We start from the raw sequence: 23,348 nt of genomic DNA on the forward strand, positions 1-23,348 counted from the left end.
TGGGACCCCCTGCTGGGAGCGCACCTGCCTGACAGCTGGGCATTGTTTGGGCAAGTGGACATTAGGAGAGGCAGAAGGACTTGTATCACTTTCCTTAGTCACAGAAAATTCACACGAGCGAGAGTTCCAGCTCTGCAAAATACAGAAGTTGTAAAAAGGATAAGATAAGCCGATGTCCAGACATTTTATTTCCTAGGTACAGCACATTTATTAGTTAGAACACAATATACCATGTTATTAGACCTGGGAACCACTTACTTTTGTTTCTTTAATGCCTATTAACACATATTTATGTTATATTGTACAATGCTGTCTGTAATACATTATTAATAATGTGTAACTCGTCATTTTTGCGATGGTGCTAAAGAAATAAATACCATTTCATGCTACCAGCATAGGGATTGTGCCAGATGACATCCCACCCATGTGCACTGAGGGTACTAAGTTTGGTAATTGAAAAAACATTATTTATCATATGTATGGATTTCCAAATAACTGATTCAGTGGCCCAAGATTGGCAAAATGCATATGTGGTACCAATCTTTACAAAGGGATCAAAATCAGAACCAGGAAATTAGAGACCGGTGAGTCTGACTTTTGTCATGGGTTAATAATTTGAAGGGTTTATGAGGGCTGCAATTCTGAAATATATTATAGAACATAATTTGATAACACAGTGTCAAATTTAAGAGGAAGTAAGTTTCAGACTTGATCTTAGTCGTACAACTAATGCTTATATGATTTTTGAGAATGTGATTAATATGTTACATAGTTGTCTGGTACATAAGATGTAAGAACTAGGTCTAGGGGAACATTTATATGTTATATTCATAGGTAGAAAACTGGTTGAAGGACAGAAGGGTGGTTTATAAATGGAACTTTTTCAGACAGGAATACAGTTATTAGAGATGTACAAATGGGGTCACCATTGGATCTAGTCCTTTTCCACATTTTTACCAATGACCTTGTAGTTGGCCTAGAAAGTAAAAGGACCATATTTTCTGATGGCATTACATGATGTGAATACAAAATCTGAGATGGGCCTATTCCAAAGCTATATGACAAGGCTGGTTTTAAAAACCGCGTGAGGACCGGGTTCCCTGTAATATAGGTTGGGGTTATAATGGGCAGTAAATGATAAAATAATAGTATCCAGCTCTTTGCTCCTTCTCCATGATCTTGTAAAATGCTTCTGCACAACCTCGGTGATACACTATGCAGAGCTTTAATTATCATAAGGAATCTGCCTGTATTTTATCCAAGGTGGCAACATCCATCTGGTTCAGCTCCCAGCTCAGAACCTGGCTCCTCCTCCTTCTGGTCCCTCCACCAATCACTGGGCTCCTGGATCATTGATTGCAGGAGGAAGAGCAGTACAACACTAATCACCAGCACTTCCTCCTGCAGTGTTCACTTATAATGCTGCTGATTTATTAAATACAGATGATTGGTGCAAATATCTCACTGTATCTATAATGCTTCCTGCAATCAGTGATTCAGGAGGGAAGGCTTAGTTGTGATGATCCTAGGGAAAGCTCAAACGCAACAGCAACTATGCAGAGAAGCATAATGCACTGAAGCCCCAAACTGAGCGAGGTCACGGGGTTCTGACCCAGATGGGAATTATCTGGCAGGTACTGGTTGTTAAAACAAAGCTGATAACAATTCCATAATTTCCGGGGACAGAATCAAGGTTTAAGGATTTACCCCTGTAAAATGTTGTCCCTGAAATTGTCCCTGTTTTTCACTACTGACCAGTAAAATCATAGAACGCTGTTCTCACCATCTAGACTTATTCTCTGGCCTTTACTAATAGTAATATTAGCATTTATTTAAGCAACATATTTAAATTATAACAGAATTCATAAAATACATCTTTATTATTGTGGTGTCTATCTATTGCAGGGGTCAGGGAACTTTTTTACCTTTTACCCCAAAATATATTTAGATACGCCGACGTTACCACCTTGATTTGAAAGGAAGGAAATCATATATTATTAATTATAGGAATTCCAAATTTTATTGAATCTATTCAAAATTTCTTTGAAAGCTTCAACTTCAAAACTTCAGGTTTTGGAGAAATGATGTTGCTTCGTTTTTGATACGAGAGCATCAATATTGGGGCATTTTGATGTCAGAGCAATTTGGATACAGTCTTCAGCTTCCAATCGATTTCTTTGCTTTGCTTTTATGTTCGTTAGAGTGGAAAATCCTTGTTCGCAAAGGTAGGTTGTTGCAAAAGGCAGCAACTTTTTGACTGACTCCTCATGTGCAATTTTGATGCCTTTGCAGCTGTTGACATCCAAAAATATGACAGATCTGCTTTGTTTTCAAATGCAATACGTGCTTCATTATTGCATCGAAGCTCAAGAAGTGCCTCTGCCAACCCTGGAGGCTCTTCTGGTACAACAGCAATTTCACATTTAAAGGGGTCTACAATCCAACTGACAGCATGTGAATCGGCAGCATTACCCCCAGGAATTTCATTTTTACCCCAATTGGGGGAGTTTACCCCTGTTCCCTGACCACTGATCTAGACTATACTTTGCACTACATACATAGAAGCACCTGCCAAACTCTCGTGTCCTCGGATGTTATATTAAAATCTTGGCCACTATACTATAAGACATTGATCAGGTGGAATAAGAACCCACATATCAGATTTGCCGCTTCCCCTGAATTCTGCCCCGACCTCAGCAATGTTGTGCACAGTGCACGGTATTGTTTCTTAACCATTTGATTAACGTAAACATTCTATATTTGCAATCTAAGACATAGAATTTTTGCACTAATATCCCACACATTTCCCAGGATATCTGAATAAAACGTACCTGCCCCTGTTCACCCTATTAAATCAATAAACTTAATAGCAAAACAGGAAATGTCAGTGAGCACAGATGAATATCAGTGACAGCAGGACCTGGAGAGAGGAGTGAGGCTGAAATGTTATTTCAGTAGCAATCAGACTTCTCCTTGCTGACCCCTGTCCATCGTCACGTGCTGAGATGTTAATTATACAGCTCTTACTCTGTGCTACCAAAGTGGTTTACCACCGAACTGCTGGAGGGAGGTTTGGCAGAAGAAGCATCTGACAAACCACGTCCTGAATGTTTTCATGTACGCTGTGCTCTCTTCTCTTGGCCTGAGTCTTGTATACAAACATCACCTGGAGAGGTAAATACAGACGTGCTAGTTATAACACAGAGGGGCCTGTTTATTAACGGCTCATATGCCCCCCACTACACATATATATTTAGAATCTCACTTTGCAAAACTAGGTGCAGCCATCAGCCTAGTCTGCACTTAGCAAGGAAAGGTCTCACCTCGTCCAAAGTTCTCACCTCGCTTGGCCGTCATAAATTACCTTCTTTATATTTTACCTGTGGTGCAGTTTGCTGCATTCACCACAAGGTGGCGGAGCGGGAAAGTGTGCTCTTAAATCATTGATCCCTACGGTAAATTTATCTAACAGCTGTATACAGTAACTCGCTTGAAAAGACCCTACAATGTTTCAGAAATGGTCTGTGATGTTGTTCTCAGACAGGAACACACAAGTGTTATATTTGGAGATGCTCAGGCCGGCTCAGTACTGTCGCCCTCGGAATTGAAAACGAGGCAAAACGTCATCGTGACGTAGTCGAATCTCGCGAGTTTTGGATTCCTTTTTAAACTCCAAAATAGCGAGGGGTGGGAGGGAGGACGGACCCCCATTTTTGCTGTGTGCCAATGTGTCCTAGATGTGGTAGGAGCTGCCGTGTGTTTGTGTCATTGCTCTGTCGCTTACCATCCAGCCAGGTCACTGCAGTATTTGTCCCAAAGTGTATGAAAATAATATTGTGACCTGTGAGGTCGTCAAAATTGACTGCAAATGACTTGAAATTAGTGTTATTGAGGTTAATAATAATGTAGGAACAAAAAAAAAGAGCAAAATTATGTGATTTTAGCATATTTTAGGTTTTTTTCTAAAAAAAATAAAACCAAAACACAAAGCTAATCCAGATCCAAAACCAAAACCAAAACACACAAGGGCGGTTTTGCCAAAACCAAAACCAAAACACAAAGCTAATCCAGATCACGGGGGTCAGTGAGCATCTCTAGTTATATTATAACTGTCATGAGATAATGTGCAGTTGGTGAGACAAAAAAACATTTTTGGCTGTTATGTTTTCATTCAGACCCCACCTGTCCTTCACTATATACCCATTGTGAACTCATATATTTTGGAAGTGTCCTGTGCTGACTCAATAGGAAAGCAATAAGTATTATGCAGACACTAAGATCATAACTGGCAAGGAGATTGGGTGTTAATGCCAAACGTCCCGTCGTCTAGCCGTGTAAACCAAGATCTAGGTGAGGTCATTGTTTATTATAGAACTTTATCAGTAAGAGTTGATTAGTTACTTTGCTAACAACTAGAAAATACATTTGTGCTGATTTTACACACATTATAAAACTTCATATACGCTACTTCTTCACGGTAACGTCACAGTAAGTAGTTATTGTAGAATATCTGAGTTAGTGCCTTTGTTCCACTGCTTGAACAAGATTTCAATTTGCGGAGCGTCGTTATTGAAATTAGATAAATGGGTGGCGAAGGTGCAGGTTTAGGGTGCGGAGGGGAACACAGACATTTCCTGGTATTTGCAAACACACAAACATGATACATGTATGAAACACAGATGACTCCCCCTCAGTCTTACTGTTTACTGCAGGTTTGGAAAAGTGGAGATGTTGCCTATAGCAACCAATCAGACTCTAGCTGTCATTTATTTAGTACATTCTACAAAATAACAGCTAGAATCTGATTGGTTGCTATAGGCAACATCTCCACTTTTTCAAACCCGCAGTTAGTAAATATACCCCATGGTGTGAAGTTTGCAGGTTAGGAGAGCACATTGCTATGTGTAGGGTCCATCAAGACATACACGTGTTAAACAAAAGTGTTTTGCATTGTGCATTAAATGCATTTTATAAATGAGCTTCTTTATAACAGTATCATAATGTGACACAGTTTAAACAATTCTCAGTTAAAGGGGCTGCAAACCTAAGCAGCGTTAGTGGTTTCTGCAAGGTCGTGTGAGCTTTGTGAGCTCGGGGCTGTAGGGGTTGGTTGTAAGGAGCTCCTAAATATACCTACCACAGCGACCCACCTTGTACATGGAGAATACTTAATACCAGCAATGGCCAATTGGGAAAATGAGGCCATTTGCACCATGTCATGTGGGCAGCATGGTGGCTCGGTGGTTAGCACTTCTGCCTTACAGCATTGGGGTCATGAGTTCAATTCCTGCTCATGGCCTTATTTGTGTGGAGCTTGTATGTTCTCCACGTGTTTGCGTGGGTTTCCTCCGGGTGCTCCGGTTTCTTCCCACACTCCAAAAACATACAGGTAGGTTAATTGGCTGCTATCGAAATTGACCCTAGTCTGTCTGTGTGTGTATGTTAGGGAATTTAGACTGTAAGCTCCAATGGGGCAGGGACTGATGTGAGTTATCTGTACAGCGCTGCGGAATTAGTGGCGCTATATAAATAAATGATGATGATGTCATTGCTCCTGTTGAGCTGCATTCCATTTAATGGCTGATTTACAAAATGGAATGAAGCTCAATCTGTACTTTAAAAAAGAGGGGGGTAACGCAGGTGTGTGCGTGATGGGGTGTACAGTCAGTTTGCAGTATCTTAATCCTTCTATGATCTGTCTTGCCTTGTTCCTGAGAGAACGACTCTAACAAACCTTTTATGGATCAATGATCCCTTTTTAAAGTCTTGTATGTTCTAAAGTTCTAACACCTGTGTGCCTGCACCTACAGACAACATGTTCTGGACTGAAAGTACTTATTACTGGTCTAAGTACATATATCATATCAAACTAATCTTTATACTCTTATTATATTATCAAGGGTTACATTTTCTTTCAGTCTGGGCGCACAAAGATTCCTAATCTGTTCCCCAGTTCTCATTGGTAACCAACATGTGCTATTAATCTGCCCCCATGAGCACATCACGGAACAATGTGGCGTCTTCATCCAAATCTGAGAGTTAAACGCTACTTTTATTCACATCTGTTCCAGGTTTTCTGTGCAGTAAGAATCATCTAATAAAAATTAATTTATGCTAATCCAGCGCTAATACGGAGACGACTGATAGCAGATCTCTGCTAGTTCCTAGGTTTATTGTTACTTTGTCTTTTTTTTCCATGACTCATTTGGACACATTTTCAATGTATGGAAATGTTGCTATTTCCTGACATCTGTGAACAGTCTGACAATTATTAGTCTGCCCGGTCACAAGTGCGGGGTGAAAATAGGGAAAGCTAAAAATATGTTTTTCCTTTTTTCCTTTCCTGTTGTTTCATTATGCCCTCCTCCGTCTGCAAAATATTGGGTCATCTGTCCGCCCTCTGTTTCCGGTCAGAAAAAACAAAACACCTGTGAATTTATGGAGAATATTTTACTATTCTGGAAAATCGGAAATGGATATTTGTGTGAACTTAAATAACCCTTTATGGTGCGGGGTAAATTTAGCAGCTTTCTTTATACAGGAGCCTGAACGTTGTGCATTTACTAACAGAAAAATGTTTTGCAAATTTAAAATCTGCGTCTTCTTCTTTGCAGTGTTAGGGGGTCTGTTTCTATGAGCACATGATCAGCTTATTGCATAACGCTCTAGAACAGAAACAAATGATTATGTGAGGTGACTTGTGATATCCATAATCATTTGTAGTACAGGGGGTGTTATTCCTTTGTAATACACATGTTTATCTAAAGAACACTAAAGTGATTACATCAGAATGCACTGTTGGTACAGAAACTATTTACAAAAGTTTGTAAATCTAGTGCCTGATTCATTAAGGAACTTAAATTAAGAAGTTTCTTATTTAAGTCTCCTGGACAAAACCATGTTACAATGCAAGGGGTGCAAACTAGTTTTCTGTTTTGCACATAAGTTAAATACTGACTGATACCGTACCCAACCCATTTCTCTCACCCCCCTGCTACAAAGTTGTTGCAAAAAATAAAGAACATTTACAAAGCTGCATCCAAAAATACCAGCTCGCACTGCACTACCAGTAATGCTCCGTGATGCCAACGTCTGTTTTTGAGTAAATGGCGCCATTTATTCAGTGGTGGCATAAAATGCAGCATTTTTCAGGAGATGGATGTATTGCCGCGTTCCTTGTTGCGCTCGTTCTCGTTGAATTTAACCCGTTCTCTAGTGGGCAAAAGCAAAACAAGATTTTGGTCTGCAGGACTGGAGTTAGATAATATTCAGTGGAGAACACGTTGACAAGCAAGTTCCGGGGCTTGAAGGGAGCTCTAAGCCTTCTCCTCCCTAGATGTTGGAATTTGACAAGACGTTTTTCTACTGTTACACTTTTCCATCTGCCATCCCAGAAGAGGTCCCCCAGAGAATAATAATTAGACATATTGTGGGACCTGTTTTTTGGTTCATAAATGACCCCCAATATCTGATATCTGTTTTTTATAATGCTTAAGAATATTTGCTTCATGAAAGAGCAATAAAACCCACACATACTTGTATCAGGTGGGTATTTATGGGGTGTGAAGCTATTTACCAGTATTTTGTATCTTTAATATCATAGTTTAAAGATTTTTTGGCCAGGAAGAAGGGACACGAGGATTGGAAAACAGAAACAAGAGCAGCATTAATACTGCAAGTCCACAAATAAAACTCCGGTTGCCAGGAGTGCAGCCAATAACTCAGATATATGAAGGAAAATAGCTCTGCTCTGTGAGAAGGATGTTTATAAATAAATAAACTGTTCACATAAATCAAATTACCTACAAAGATAAACACAAAGAAATATACAGACAGTATAAAACAAAAACAAAACGCCTTCAATGACCCAGGGGGGATAAAGAGAAGCACAGGCAATATTCCTTACATCCCTTGTGTATTCCCAAAGCCACAATATAGTCACATGACAGCACAATTACCCCATCCCGGGTACATGTGATAGATAGCATTGTGTCATTATGCCACAATATAGTCACATGACAACACAATTACCCCATTCCGGGTACATGTGATAGATAGCATCGTGTCATAATGCCACAATATAGTCACACGACAACACAATTATTATTTTCGTTGAAATTATCTTCTAAAGCAGGGGTTTAGGGGGAGTCTAAAATATATAATGCCGCTCATTCATTGTCTTTATTTCACCATGGTGCCCCCTCACTATGCACCAACTGGTAACATGGAGGGGCAGCAGCTGACAGCTTCTTACCTGTGAAGATGGTTTAGAGAGGGAGCGATAAGGTTTCTCTTCCATGTTGGTTACTGGCAGGGTATGCTGCACTGACTATGCTACAGTCCAGACTATGCTGCCGAGAGGAGAACATGACACACGTCCCCGCTCCCCACAAGGTAAGAAGGGCGGGGCCATCTGACTAGAGGTGGAGCTTGCTGGGAAGGAGAGGGTTGTCTCGGACACCAGAGCTTATAAATGTGGCAAAATCACATAGGTGACATTTTGCTGAGGTTTCCCCATAGTTCTTTATTTATCTACAAGTGGGAAAAAATCAGCCACACTGTTCCCTCTTCATAAGGTCTGTTCTGAAAGCAATCATTATATTAGTATATGATCCTGCCCTAGGCTAACATACATGTAGCTGAGCCAGTCATGACAGGGGGCTGATCCTCACTGTCGCAAACAGGACATTTCATATGGAGGTTGGTCTCTGGGGAGGGGCCAACCCCCAGGAGTGTACCCGATAAGCTCAGGGCCGACCAGACTTGAGCCCTGGGTCCACCTACCGCCTACCTCAAGCCAGTCCAAAAAGTAAGAAAAAGAAAACAAATTGAAATGTTACTGGATGTACCACTGTGAGTTTAGGGTGGGCCCATAAATCAAGGGGGCCCCTTTAATTCACCAGCCCTTGTGTACTGTACACCCATGATGAATCAACATCAGCTCTCCAGTGACTTTAGAAAAGAGCCCTATTTGCCCCACCTCTCCTGTTTAGGGATAAATAGTAGTGACCCAAGGAGTCTACAAGAGAAGGCTGCAGGTAGGGCTAAGTTCTTGCACAGTAAAACTCCTAGGCTGAAAACACACAGGTGGGCTAATGAGATAATTAGATCAAACAGAGGGGTTTATGGTATTTAAACCTGGATTGTGCTTGTCTACAGTGCGACCTATGCCAGCTAGTTGGCCGGTGTCCAGAAGGAATGTTTCTAGTTAGAGTATGGTCGCCTGGTGTCATCCTGATGAAAGTTTACTGTGTTATTGTGATGTGAACAATAAAAGCATTCATGAAAGTTGTTGGGGTCTGTCATCTTACTGGTGTCAGTATCACACTACATAAAGAGCCTGTATTTATAACCAGGGTGCATAAAATCTAGATGTGCACTCAATACTGTATTACCAGAGCTTAGAGATTAATACACAGACAGGTGTATTATTACATGGAACATGTACAAGTAAAGATGATGAAACAATCACTAGGGAAAAAGAGAAAAAAAAAATATTGCAAAAAGTTTATAAACAATCCATACAAGGGACTGGATGTAAGCACTACCTGCTTCCTGGTGCTCTGCTTCGTACTCATAGAGGCTTCTGGCTCAAATTACCCTCCAGAACTCCGACCCACGTTGTCTCTATATTATACTCGGTGCTCTCAACTACTGAATCAACTTCTTTCTCCTTAGTTTATTCGAACGCGCAAGAAATTATGAGTTACGATTGTGGTAAGTCGTGATGTTGACTTGACCCAAGGGTTCGACTCTACTGGGCTGCTTAGATGTTTTGAAAGGCAGAGACTGTCCTATTGGCAGAAGACATTGGCAGCTTTGGTTGGCAGCATATTATTATATATTACCAGGTGTCACATTGGTCTTTTTTTTGCTTGGTCGATTCTACCGTTAAGTAATTTGCTATTTTGGGATTAATAGAAAAGTAAAACACAACCTGGGATAGATGATTCAGTGAGTACACTGCAGAAAGAGGTCTTAGAGTTTACCAGACCCACCTCCGTTAGAAAGTTTAACTCTTGTTATGTTACTTGCACTATTGTATCATGTTTTATGATACAGTTATTTCTCTTATTATGTCGCTATATATTGATTTTTGATAATCAATGATGTCATGTGACTTTACATCTAGCGCCAGAGTAAAAAGTAGGCAGTAAAATTGAACTTGCAGCCTTGTCACACCATGCAATGTAACAGAAAATAAAACATATTGAGAAAATAGTAGAACACACGCCTATATAACATGTATTATTTGTCAATATATATATATATATATATTTCAGAAAAATATATATTTTATGAAATACAGCACATCACAATATATCTGGAATGGGGGAGAAATGCCAGTCTGCAGACCCGTCAGATCTATTCCGTGCAGACTGGGAGCTGAATGGTTCCTGTCTGCATAACTCTCCAGCAAAGCTGGCATAGGTTGGTAGTATAAGCACAAAGTTATAATGACCATTGTCATAAATGGGTATATAAAGGAAACCCCCTAAATGCAAAACAAAACTTGATGTGGGAATGGGCTCATCCGCAAGAGCAAAGTATTCCCATTCCATTCCAAATGGAAAACCAGGTGAACATACCACCTTACTGCCATCAAGGGGTATATTGATTCCTTTACCATGCCGTGTATGCTGAACAGGGTGGGAAAATTATACAGACAACATTTGCCCATCACTTCCTTGCCACATATTTAGTCACAAGTCAGCATATGCTTTCCAGTGATATTTATCCAGTGGTATATGCCTGTCCAAGAGCAGAACCACCATTGTAATAGGAGTCCAGCTGGTACGGGGTCTGCAGCTTGGGGGGGGGGGGTGCCACCCAAGGTAAGCTCCATGCAGTAGCATTGGGTATGCAGACAATTGATAGCCCTTTACTGAAGCTCCCTTTAGAGATCAAGTCACAGCTGCTACCATAGAAATCAAAGAGGAGGCTGTGATTGGTTAACCTGATAGGTTGTTTCCTTTTGGTTACTATACGGCAGTCATTGACTGGTCAGCATTTGGAGCTTCAGTAAACCGGAGAGAATGAGAAATTGTCTGCTATATGAACACATGGGCCCTTACATCATTTTATTATAGGGCACACATGAGCTACACCCCTGCTTATTACATTCCGTCTGATATGGGCTAAATGTGGAAAAGCCCTTTGACAAACAACCTATTTATTACTTGCTGTAATGGTAGTAAAGTAATTGGAAAATTAATTAGTTAGCTCTGTGATTGCGCAATTGGTTACAAAATATCAGGATCAGCAGAAACAGCCAGGGATAATTCTCCTGTTTTATAACATAGCATGTGGCCGGGGTCCAGACACTCGTTCATGGAACATTAGTACAGTAAATTCTTTCTCTCAAGCAGAAAGTGGAAAAAATACCAACAGTGTTTGCTTTAATGTGGTTAAATCGACTATTTACTTCCATGTTAGAGAAAGACACGAAAGCAGTGGGAAGTAAAAGGTACAGGACATAACATGACAGACGGTTGCACAATGTTGTTAGTTGAAGAGCCAAAAATTCAGCCACATGAGCTGCATTATACTTTTACTTTATTTTACCTGATGGTTAGAATACATTTCCATTTACATCTTTAGCTTTCGAGTCCCCAAGATCCATTTTATTGCACTGAACAAAAGAAAAGCGAGGTGTGTGAAATCCCAGAATTTCTATCCTCTGCAAAGTTTGGCTCAAAATATGTGAATCACTGTTAAATTCATTGTTACATTTTTTTTTTTATATTTATTTATACTATTGTGCACATTTAAGGGGAGTGCTCTAAGATGAGGCCTGCTGTACTTTCCCACACTCTATGCTCAGAATCTTCCCAGCAGATTTCTTTGGTAGATCTGCCACCAGAATCCCGTCATTACCTTATACCAACTGCCATTTAGTGCCAATGTACAGTAGGAGAAGCTGCAATATTCCAGATTTTTGGGACTTTACTTTGAAAGTAAATTATATGTGGTATCTGGTAAGGTTCCTGTGGGGTTTGTTCAATCCATTGTCGATGTTAAATCCACCCCATCCCCATCTTGTGCATTTTGAATGTCCTGTCTGACCCCAGAAGATAATTTCAGACTAGCTTCATAAATGTCCCCAATTTGATTTACTTTATCTACATTTTCTATCCTGCTTTATTGTGTGTAAAACTCACAATAACAGATAACCAACAATTTTGTTTTATTGGAGTTTTTACATAAAACGTGGCATCAAATATAATTCAAGATTGCCTCACTCTCAACAATTTAGGATGCAAAATAAATGATAGCACAGCATAAAAAACTTGTACTTAAATATAACTGGAGGATCCCTGGATAATACCTATTATCTGTATAATACTGACAGTATGCAGTTTGTGATATAATCTGCAGATATTGGATATATGAGACCTTTAGGTTATTGCATACTGCCTGCTTTTACAAACAAATACTAGACAGATTTATTTTGACACTGAAATTTAGAGTAGAGCTAGGACACGCCCACTCCCAACTCTAAATTTGCCACATGTTTTAAGACCCCCCCCCCCCCCATGAAGTGCAACATTGTTTTGTCAAGGTGTAAATTTATAAAATAAACTTAAAAAGAAATGGTCACTGATGACCAAAAGAAGTTTTTACATAAAGCCTTTTAATCTGTGTACGTGTTAAAAATGGCATCGAAAAAATATTGCACGCTATGTGGAGAGTCCATTGAGAGTTGGGATACACGTGATCTGTCATCTATCCTGGCGGATTACGTCCCTCACTGTCTCTGCCTTGGAAACAATTTAGTCAAAAAGTGTCAGGTACTCTTTGTAAGTGTGTTACTTTACATAGATAAGTAATCTCAGGGTGATCTCTAAGTTGCTGCTATTTATACTTAATTCTCATATCGAATTAATTCTCATGTCGATGACACAGAAAGCATGATCAGCATAGAGGAAATGCTTTCTTCTTCTATATTATAATATAATTGATCACATCTGGTAGAGATTCAAGATTTTCAAAACTGTTCCCTAAAAATATTTGTCTTGCTCCAAATATGGCTGCAAAAATTCTGCATATTTCTAAGGTGGGTTTTGTTGTTATATGTTCCAGGTCTTCCCCAAACTGCACCCATGTTAGAATGAATTGTCTGATGCTGTCCCAGATTTATTAATAGATAACACAATGTTAATTGACAAATTCAGAGTGGATTGGTGTTTGTAAAGATTTTGCTTGAATCGACCAGTGCATCATCGTTGAATACAATCTTTCACCAATCTTTCACCTCTGTTATTCATATGTGATCTACAAATCAGACATTACATAGATAGAACGCGTTTTATAAAGTGCACAAAGAGTAGCATCTAAGCTTTACTGCTAGATTTTGAGTTTATGTTTGTAGGTTTCTGTGCAATTAATTACTGTGGAAACTAAAAAATATTGGGGGGAAATATTAAGCTACTTTAAAATAGACTGTGCTTTATGGCGTAAAAATTGCGAGCAGGAAAAAAGTGGAATATGACTTTGTATGACTTGTACATCAAGAGACACAGACTGAGCGCAATGTGCGTTTGTTTCAGAACGCGCTGAATTCACATCTGTCCTCCGTCCGAATTCAACACTGAGCGGATGTGAAGATACATCGGTTAATGATTACTGGACTAGGTCCGCTCTGCACCAATAGATAACACACTGCAGCATATCTCCAATACATACGGGAAATATTCTCTAAAGAATGCACAGAATTTTTTTTTAAATTAATGTCACCTGGTAATAATAAAAGCATTAATAACAAAACATTAAAAATTAAAAAAATATATGCCCCCCATGAAATACATTTATTAGGATGTTATTAATGTCTATTGTACATAAAATACATTTTTTACAGTTGCTCCCGATGACAAACACATGTTCTAGCTGTATACACAGCCGTCATCACTAGTAATCAGCACTTACACCTGACCTGTAGCTGGTGCAAGAGATATGTCTAAAAAACAAGTAGCTGAGAGATGACCAGAGTTTGGATCGTACGCTGCTCCGTGCGCTTGAAGCGCCCCTTCCCTGCCGCGTTACCTCCCTGAAATTATAGGCTGTAGTAAGTGTCTTTTACGTTCGAAAGATGAAGTGAACGTGGCCGCACTCTGTGGCGGTTGGTCCGGTTCTGCGCATACGCAGAGTGATTTTGTGGATAATACATAATCGCTGCCTACATCCTTGATGAATCAGGCCCTGAGTGTTTTTATACACAAGTGCAGTCCATAAGTAGGAAAAAATAAATAGCGAACTCTACAAATCATCTTTTCAGCCAGAAAATATGAGTCCAAAACCCACTTTTTGAATAAACAGCTCCTGTAATATCACATCCTCCGCTACTATCCTATGATTATTGCTACATCCCGACCAACATCTGTAATGATTCACGTAACTTCTGAAAACTTAGTTACATTGAGGCAGCCACAGAAAATATCTTAAGAACAGTTTCTATATTTGTATATTTTATTTGTGCTAAAATATATATTTGGTATCAAAAATAGGATACATTTTTCATATCTCTTCAAAAACAAACTCAGTGACCAACCAGGCTTCAGCAATCACCCGACCTCCACCGAATTATGTTTTTAAGATCATAATCTCCAAAAACTAACTTTCTTTTCTGAAAAGGAATTTGCTTAATTTTAGAAAAAAATACATCATTCAATCTCAGCAAATGGTTGACTATAGCTAGAAACATCTTTCCCTACCCTCATAACATTTGGAAAGATGACATATAATACAAATTATAACATTTTCACCACATTTTGATAATGTATATATCAAGTTGCTGAAAAAGAGAACTAGCAGTTGGCCCAGTGGCCTAATGGATAAGGCATCAGCCTCCGGAGCTGGAGATTGTGGGTTCAAGTCCCACCTGGGTCATAATATTTTAATGATCTGCAAAAACCTTACAATGTATATAAATCAAAAAACATTGATGTACAAATCATATCTGCATTAATATCGACATCATTGGATGTTCAGTACAAACAAAAACACAGTTTAATACCACGTATAACAGAACATTAGCAATTGCTTAGGTGTTATTGTAAGATGTATATTCAAAATTGAAATGAAATTGTTTTAAAATAATTATATTGAATTTATTTTAAAATGCATCTTTTCTGGGTGATCGCGCTTAAAATTTCTTCCCACACATTGCCTGCGTTGAAGCCACCCCCATTCCATGCTAGTTATATTCATCCATGCAGACGCCGTGCACTACAAGAGGAAAACATCCCTTTAATATCCTGCTGACTATAACATTTGGACCATGTTAACTCATTTGAACTTTTTCTCATAATATACTGTACATTGCAGTCTCATTTATGGCCTAAACATCTCAAGACTATCAGGAGACATTGGGCTGCCATTAACAAAATAAAGTTTGTGTTTTTGTTTACATTGGTTTCTGTCTGACTATTAATATTCTTCTGTTATGAAAATGGCACAAAAAGAATAACCGACCAAGACATCTCTAAAATGATGTAAAAGCTTGTTACTTTAACAGCTCTGCAGCCTCCGTGTAAGACAGTAATGACTCCAATATATCCAGCATCCCATCTGTAAAGCATCTGTATCTCATCCTGCAAGACGAAATCTTGTTATTGCACTGACCTATACAATGAGACACATTACTGATGATATCCGGCATTCAGTGTGAAATTCTCTGGTCCATCCATGTTCAGCCAGCTCTACCCAATGTAAGGAGAAAGGAATTGATCTTAGAGCACTCAATGCCACCTTCCACACTAATTCACCCTCTTTCCACACTCATACATTGTCTTTCCACACTCATCCACCACCTTTCCACACTTATTCACCATCTTTCCACACATGTCCATCATCTTTCCACGCTCATCCACCATCTTCCCACACTCATCCACCTTCTTTCCACACTCATCCACCTTCTTTCCACACTCATCCACCATCTTTCCACACTCATACATTGTCTTTCCACACTAATCTACCATCTTTCCACAATTATTCACCATCTTTCAACACTCATCCAGTGTCTTTTTACACTCATCCACCATCTTTCCACGCTCATCCACCATCTTTCCACACTCATCCACCATCTTTCCACACTCATCCACCATCTTTCCACGGTCATCCACCTTCTTTCCACACTCATCCACCATCTTTCCACACTTATTCACCATCTTTCCACACATGTCCATCATCTTTCTACGCTTATCCACCATCTTTCCACACTAATCTACCATCTTTCCACACTCATCCACTATATTTTCACAGTCATCATCATCTTTCTATGCTCATCTACTATCTTGCCATGCTCATTCACCACCTTTCCACACTATTCCACTACTTTTCCATGCTCCTACAGCATATTTTCACGCTCATACATGCACACATGAGCACTTTCAAGGGCCCCCTGGATGCCATAGGCCCCTGGGCTGTAGCCCAGTTAGCCCTATGGTTAATCCGGCCCTGGTTACGGCTAATAATAATTATCCTCCAGGTAGCCGCACACGGCTCATTCCTGTAATCTGGTTTGATTGGCAAATTGTTAAATCTGAAATGACCGGATTGTACAGAACAAGGTATTCAGTCACTGCCCGAGCAACTAGATCTTATTGTACATCTGGCTCTTTCTGCAACTTCCAGGTTGGCCGGTGACCTCCCACACGTCAGTTGAGGTCATCGATTGAGTCATCTCCTATGACAGACCAACTTAAATCGGTCTAGAATTGATTTTGAGGTTGGTCAGTTGAAGGTGTACGAAAGTGATCCCGTTGCTTGTCCAAGTGCCAAGGAACAAGACCACAGTCTAGTTTGTGAACACACATGGGTGGCCAAATTGGCCAAAAATCCAACCATTCACCCCTCTTCCAATCAACCAGATCAATTCCAAAATATATTAGGGTATGTAAGGGTGGTCAAAGGATGAGCACACACAGTTTCATACTAGTCATCTTTCAACTGCATTTTCAAATTATTTTGATTACAAATGGATCATTAATAGGCATTGCAGCCATATTGGGGCCACTCGCACAGTGATATTGGGCTAATTGCCATTGTTGCATGTGTAACGCCAACCTTACTCAAGTCAACCGTTATTTGCAGACTCCCTGAGATATCATTGGATTGGATTGCTTATCCAGAACATATTTTGGTTTGCCATATAGTTCCCTAAAAAATGCCTTACCTATGGGCAATTCACCAGCCCAGTCCAGATGTGTTTTGCTACTTTGTCTATCATGCAAAACTTTCAAACTGAGTAACCTTCCTCTGTGGTGGGCAGTCGCGGCTTCTAGGGTACATACAGACAGACAGACGGTTCAAGTGAACATATCAGGTGTCTGTAACCTTTTGCCAAAACAATCCTAGAAGGCAAATCTTTCCACTCTCATCTAAGGCAAAATGAAGGGCCACATTGTGTAAACGATACAACCCAGTCACTGCAATTAGAGTTTGTTAACTTTATTTCTCGCTAAAATCCCTCCAGACTGTGTCGATACCTTAACATCTGGCTGTTCTCCTCCCTGAATGTCTACCAGACCTTTACAGTTTATACAAAAGTCCACTGTTTCTTTGCATGAGAAATAAAACAGACGGACAACCTGTTTCCATTTCAGCTGATTTTGGAGACAAGGTAAACAGATATTTTCTTCTGGCTTCTAATTGATTCCATCTGAAACTTCCACTTCAACTTCCTGATCCAAGAATTGGTGGAGCTGGTGGGAGGGCTCGTGTTTGTGGAAGTAATAACTGTGATATAAAGAGGGTTTTGACTCAGTTCTCTGTGTAACCTCGAGCAACTAGGAGCCGTTCCAGATCCAGATGGAAAGTGGTCAAAACCTTCACAAGTCCGATACGGATGGTTGAGTCATTGCCTAAGAGCTGTGGGCTTGTTTTCCCTCAAAACACAGAGAGACGGACAGAAAGTGGCCGGTGAACAAGTGGTGCCAATCTATTAACTAGACACAGAACCAAATAGTGCTTTATTATACCAGGATATGAGAAATGTTTGCTCCTTTTAAGGTCTTACTCCCACCACCACCAACCATAGAAGGTGCATAGTCCCTGGGGTGAAGATGTTGGGTGTTGCCCACCTTCCTTTTCTACTTATGCTTTGTGTATCAGGAAAAAACACCTTGATACATTGTGTCACTAGAAAAATACTGTAGAAATTTCCAAGATACACGTGCGGTTTTATTTCTCTTTTGGTAACATAACATTTTTGACTTATAATGTGCACAAAATATAGAGAGATTTGCAACGTTCTCTTGCTCTTTTCTTTACATCATGCACTTATTTTTTGTTTGATTAATCACTTCTTAATTTGAAGTGCAAGGAATATCAGGTGAAGATGATGGTGATGGGGTGGGGGCTTATTCTGTTGGTAAGAGCTGTGCAGACAAGATAATTTCTATACGCTTCAAGGGTGGAGAGAGAGAGGATTTACAGGAGCATTGCTGGGTTTCTGGAGGCCACAAAGACTTTTCCCTGCTAATTCCGAGTCATTCTATGGTTTCACTGAGACGCCCTGTCCACCTTAAAGAACATTTGTATGTGCACAAATCACATTGTAACAAAAACTTTGAGTACACAAAATGATCACATGTCCTAAAGATAGTTCTAATGTCTCCTTACTCTCGTCATTTATTTAAAGAATAAAATGAGGTGGAAACAAGCAGAATTTTAGAAGAAAAATGAAGAAAGTTGAAATGAATGTTGGAGGTAGTCCTACTATGACAGGAAATAATTTATTATTATTACCATTTATTTTTATAGCGCCACTAATTCCACAGCGCTGTACAGAGAACTCACTCACATCAGTCCCTGCCCCATTGGAGCTTACAGTCTAAATTCCCTAAGATGGAAAATCTTACCAGCCAATGAACGTGCTGAGGTGAGTACAATAGCTGACCTAGAAGTTTGATACCTTCGTAGTCCAATCTGGCAACTGTATGACTAAATCTCTACCCCTGATCTATAGGTACTGAGAAACATTAATTTAATTAATTTAATTTCAACTTCTCATCTCACCTTTAGTTCTATATTGTGGTCCAGGCTATGAATCTGCTTCATCTCATTAAAAAGGCTACGAAACAATGTCCTCGTGTTACCCTACAGAGAAGCATTGATACATTGTTTCTGTATTTAAACCCTTAAGTTTGTAGAATGTTTATGAACTTTAAATCTCCTGGGTTACATTACTGATTGTTCACTGCTTACTATTATATCAGCGTGCTCTTCTAATTTAACTGCTTATGGGAATTTAGAAATACCTGACCCACAAGATATTTATTGATATGTGATTATAATATCATTTGACTTTATATGTTATTATATGTTGTGACACATGATTTGGTTGAGTTCATGAATTGTAATGTTAATTGACTGGAAGTATCTCATTATGTGCTATTACTATCTATCATTAGATTGGTGATCATTTCTTTTATTTTAAATTTCTTTCTGTTTGTCGCATAATTTTTTTTACTTTACATTGGGAATGATATAGTTAATGATTGAATTTAGTGTTCACAGTTTAATTATTGTTTCTCTTTAATGTTTTTTGTAGGGAACAGGTGACTGATCCCAACCAATCAGCAGCAGTTTTAGTGGAATCAACCTACAGTTAGAGCTATGGGTGTTTCTTTTACATTTTTATTTTGTCCACAATGTAAAATATGAGATTTATTCTGTGTATCTGGGTAGAAAATCACAAACAACTTTCTGACTAAATGGTTCTGTGTTAGTTATGCAAGAAAGTTCCCAGCAGAAAGTGACATCATTTCCAGAACGTATGTAATAGCAGCAAGATGATAATTAAATGGAGCATACATTGAGCTCTGTCTGACAGATTCCAATCTGGGCTGTATTATGCTGACAGTCAGCTGCTAGGTGGGAAAACAAAGAACAGTCGTCTGATTTGGGACCAGTATATAGCTCTCCATGGAAAGCTCTTTAATCTCAGGAAGAAAACATTGACATTGAGAAATATTTTGCTGGAAACGTTTGTATCATCTGGTCTGTTGCAACATATGTGTCAACGAATGTTCTCAAAATACACATCCAGTTCTTCTAGCTTAGCTAAACGGTGATCACAGTAGTTACATAATGTTTATTTAGCCCCAGTACGGCATGTTGGCTCGTTCTGGGATAAACAAACCTTGGTGATAGATTTGCCATAGGAGCAGGGGCGGATCCGATCGACCCCCCCCTGGATCCGCCACTGCATAGGAGTAGGGGCTGGTCACTGAATTATAACTGGTTGTGTATCAGATTTTAATTCTGAAATTACAGAATAACAATCTGACAAATAGCTGATGATGATGATGATGATAGGCAGGTAGCAATAATCCTTATGAACAGGAACATAGAATACAGTGTGCAAGGGGAAAAATAAGCCAATTTGGATACATAAAGAGAAGAGATAACCCGTGCTTCCCGTTTACCTGTGGGCTCTTTTAGTGGCTTTAAACCTGTCAGTTGCACTCAGGCTAATGGGCACAAGTTCTGAATATTTACTGTATTGTATTATTATTATTATTATTATTATTATTAATTTTTATTTATAGGGCGCCACTAGGTGTCCGTAGCGCCGTACAGGGACAAACGAAATTACAATACGAGGTGAGACAGCACAGTACAGTAAACAATAAGCACAGTAACTCAGTGAGCTCAAAGCACAGCTAGGGGGGCGGGGGAGGGGAGAGGGGAAGGTCCTCCTAAGACAGAGTCCAAGAGGGAGGGCACGGGTGACAGGGAGACCCCCAGAGGGGGGGAGGAGGGAGTGAGAGGGGACAAGGGGAAGAGGGTCCTCGAGGAGGAGGGCGAGGTAGCTGGAGAGCAGAGTTAAAAGTGGTGAAGACAGGAGGAGAGAAGACCCTGCCCAAAGGAGCGTACAATCTAAGGGGTGGGGTAGACAGACAGAGAGACACGGGGGAGAGAGGGAGAGAAGGAGGAATGGAGGATAAGGGAAGGGGAAAGAGGGGAAGAGGCAGAAGAAAAGGCAGAAGAAAATTGTAATGTTATACTCTATACTGTCTTGCTGTCTGTCCTCTGTACGGAGCTGCGGACCTCACGTGCCACCCTACAAATCATCATCAACATTTTATTTATATAGCGCCAGCAAATTCCGTAGCACTTTACAATTGGGAACAAACATTAATAAGACAATACTGGGTAATACATACAGACAGAGAGGTAAGAGAACCCTGCTCGAAAGCTTACACTCTATAGGACAAGGGGAGTTAGAAACACAAGGGCATGTGTTTAATAAAGGTTAATAGAGATAATAATAATACTACAACTCACATTAATACGTAGCTTCTTAGGGGGGAATTCAATTGACTGCGAGTTGTTTTCTTTTCAAGCAGCATTTTAAAAAAAAATTTTTACCTGCTAGAGTGACCGTTTTTAGTTAACGCAGCATTAAAACTCATGCAATTCAATTGAAAAATCAGGTAACGCTGCCCCCACGCGTTAATCATTGGCGATTTTTAGGGGAATGAAGGGGAGGGTTTAACGCGGTCACGTATTAAAAAAAAAAGTATTAGCATACATTTGCTAATACTTAGATTGGATTGCATTACACAACCTTTTTATTTTATAATATCTACATACAGTACTTTCCTTTAGCACATATGTTTATTTTACTATTTTTTACTATAGAATCATCTATACCATGTCAAAACACATTAGCACATACATATTAGTACAAAAACATACATAAATATAATTAATTAGGGATTTTTGTGTTTTGTTTTTTTTTTATGTTTTTTATTTCCATTCTTTTTTTTGGGTATAAAATCAACTTTTTCATGTTATGCATTACTGATAAACATCGTTTATCTTATTTTTTTTCATTATTACATGATTGCAAATAATTTTCTTAGATTTTTTATTTTTAGCAAACCCCAAAGCGGTGTGACATAAAGCCGCATATTTGCCTGCTTAACGCTCCGTGTTAAAAAACAATTGAATAGCTTTTAACGCGGCTGCCTCTCGCACACCCTATACTTTCAATAGACCTTGTACTGGAGCGCGAGAGGGCCGTTTGAGGAAAAAGAACGCTGCGTTAAAAATGGAATTGAATCGTGGGTAAAGTTAACCCGCTCGAAAATCATAAAAAACTGTGTTAAAATTAATTAACGCGGTGTTAAAAAAAAACTTGCGGTCAATTGATTTCCCCTCTCAGTCTGAGATTGACCCAGATTGGAAGCCCCCACAAGCAGGGCCGGTGTTAGGGTCCATGGCGCCCTAGGCATTTTGAAAAAATCGCCCCCCCCCCTGCAAAAATCACTGACACTAGTGAGTGGAGGGGAGGAGACGGAGCAGAGAGGCGGCGGTGGTGAGCAATAGCCTCTTCCCCCCCTCCCCAATGCATCCAGAGCCCGGCGCCCTAGGCAAGTGCCTAACCTTGCCTAATGGGAGCGCCGGGCCTGCCCACAAGGTGATCTCTGTAGGGCCCTGTCCTGCCCGGGGACATGTTTGTCCCACAAGTGGGAATGTTGGGGGAAGGGAGGTAAGGAATGGGCAGAGAAGCAGCACTACGCAACCCTCAGGGGGGTGGTCACTCCCCAGTCACGCAGTGGCCACACCCCCTTTGTAATGTGGCCACACCCCCGGTGGAGACAGACATGAAAGAGGTTTGGTCTCCCCTTAGCAGTGATCACCTTGTTGCTTTTGGAAGCGCAGGACATCTTTCCTCTTTATAAGTTAAAATAATTCAATTAGCTAAAATTCATAGAAAAGTACTATTTCTGAGGATGTCGTTAATCTATTGAATTACAAGAGGCACCACAGTGCTGTCTGTCAAGATTAATTAATGCAAAATCTTTCTTTAAAAATATACTTAAAGTTCAATGTCAATGTTTCAATGACTGTTTTCATCATTATAATATTCAAATATTTTGGGAGATATAAAGAAATGTTAGAAAAATAAAAACAGTTCTTTTTACAAAGAACATCTGTTTACAGTTAAGTTTGTCAACAATCTTAACTGTAAACAGCTTTATAAAGAATACACAATTCTATGTATCAAAGATTAAAGATACACTCGTTTACCAACAAACATGATTTCTTAACATCAATTGGTTCTTCATTTTATTGCTGTTTTGGATTAATTTTTTAACGCAAAGGTGGATGTTTTATTGAAAAAAGTTATGTTTTTGATGGTTTCAAAAAGAAAAGTCTGCATGTAAGGTATACATTGTTCATTTTAGCGGTGGTAATCATTTTCACGATTACCACCGTTCCGACACTGAGAACACCTACAAAGAAAATCCGAATGTATGAAAAACCGATATGAATATAACCAGACTTACCTCCAAAGTGACGCTCTCTATAAAAATGCATTTATGTAAACTACG

At 39.6% G+C, this 23,348-nt stretch overlaps 1 long non-coding RNA gene and 1 other non-coding gene across 2 annotated transcripts in view; one reads left to right on the forward strand and one right to left on the reverse strand.

The window, feature by feature from the left end:
- LOC142100212 (uncharacterized) overlaps positions 1–23,348 on the reverse strand; it is a 57,719-nt gene continuing 34,371 nt past the window's right edge. The window contains exon 3 of the long non-coding RNA XR_012678777.1: positions 1–132. This is a non-coding gene — a long non-coding RNA (uncharacterized LOC142100212). The remainder of the gene's footprint in view (positions 133–23,348) is intronic.
- On the forward strand, positions 14,814–14,886 carry TRNAR-CCG (transfer RNA arginine (anticodon CCG)). The gene has a single exon. It is a non-coding gene; the product is annotated as a tRNA-Arg (tRNA).

This window comes from Mixophyes fleayi, chromosome 8 (genome assembly GCF_038048845.1).
Source record: "Mixophyes fleayi isolate aMixFle1 chromosome 8, aMixFle1.hap1, whole genome shotgun sequence".
Taxonomy (NCBI): domain Eukaryota; kingdom Metazoa; phylum Chordata; class Amphibia; order Anura; family Limnodynastidae; genus Mixophyes; species Mixophyes fleayi.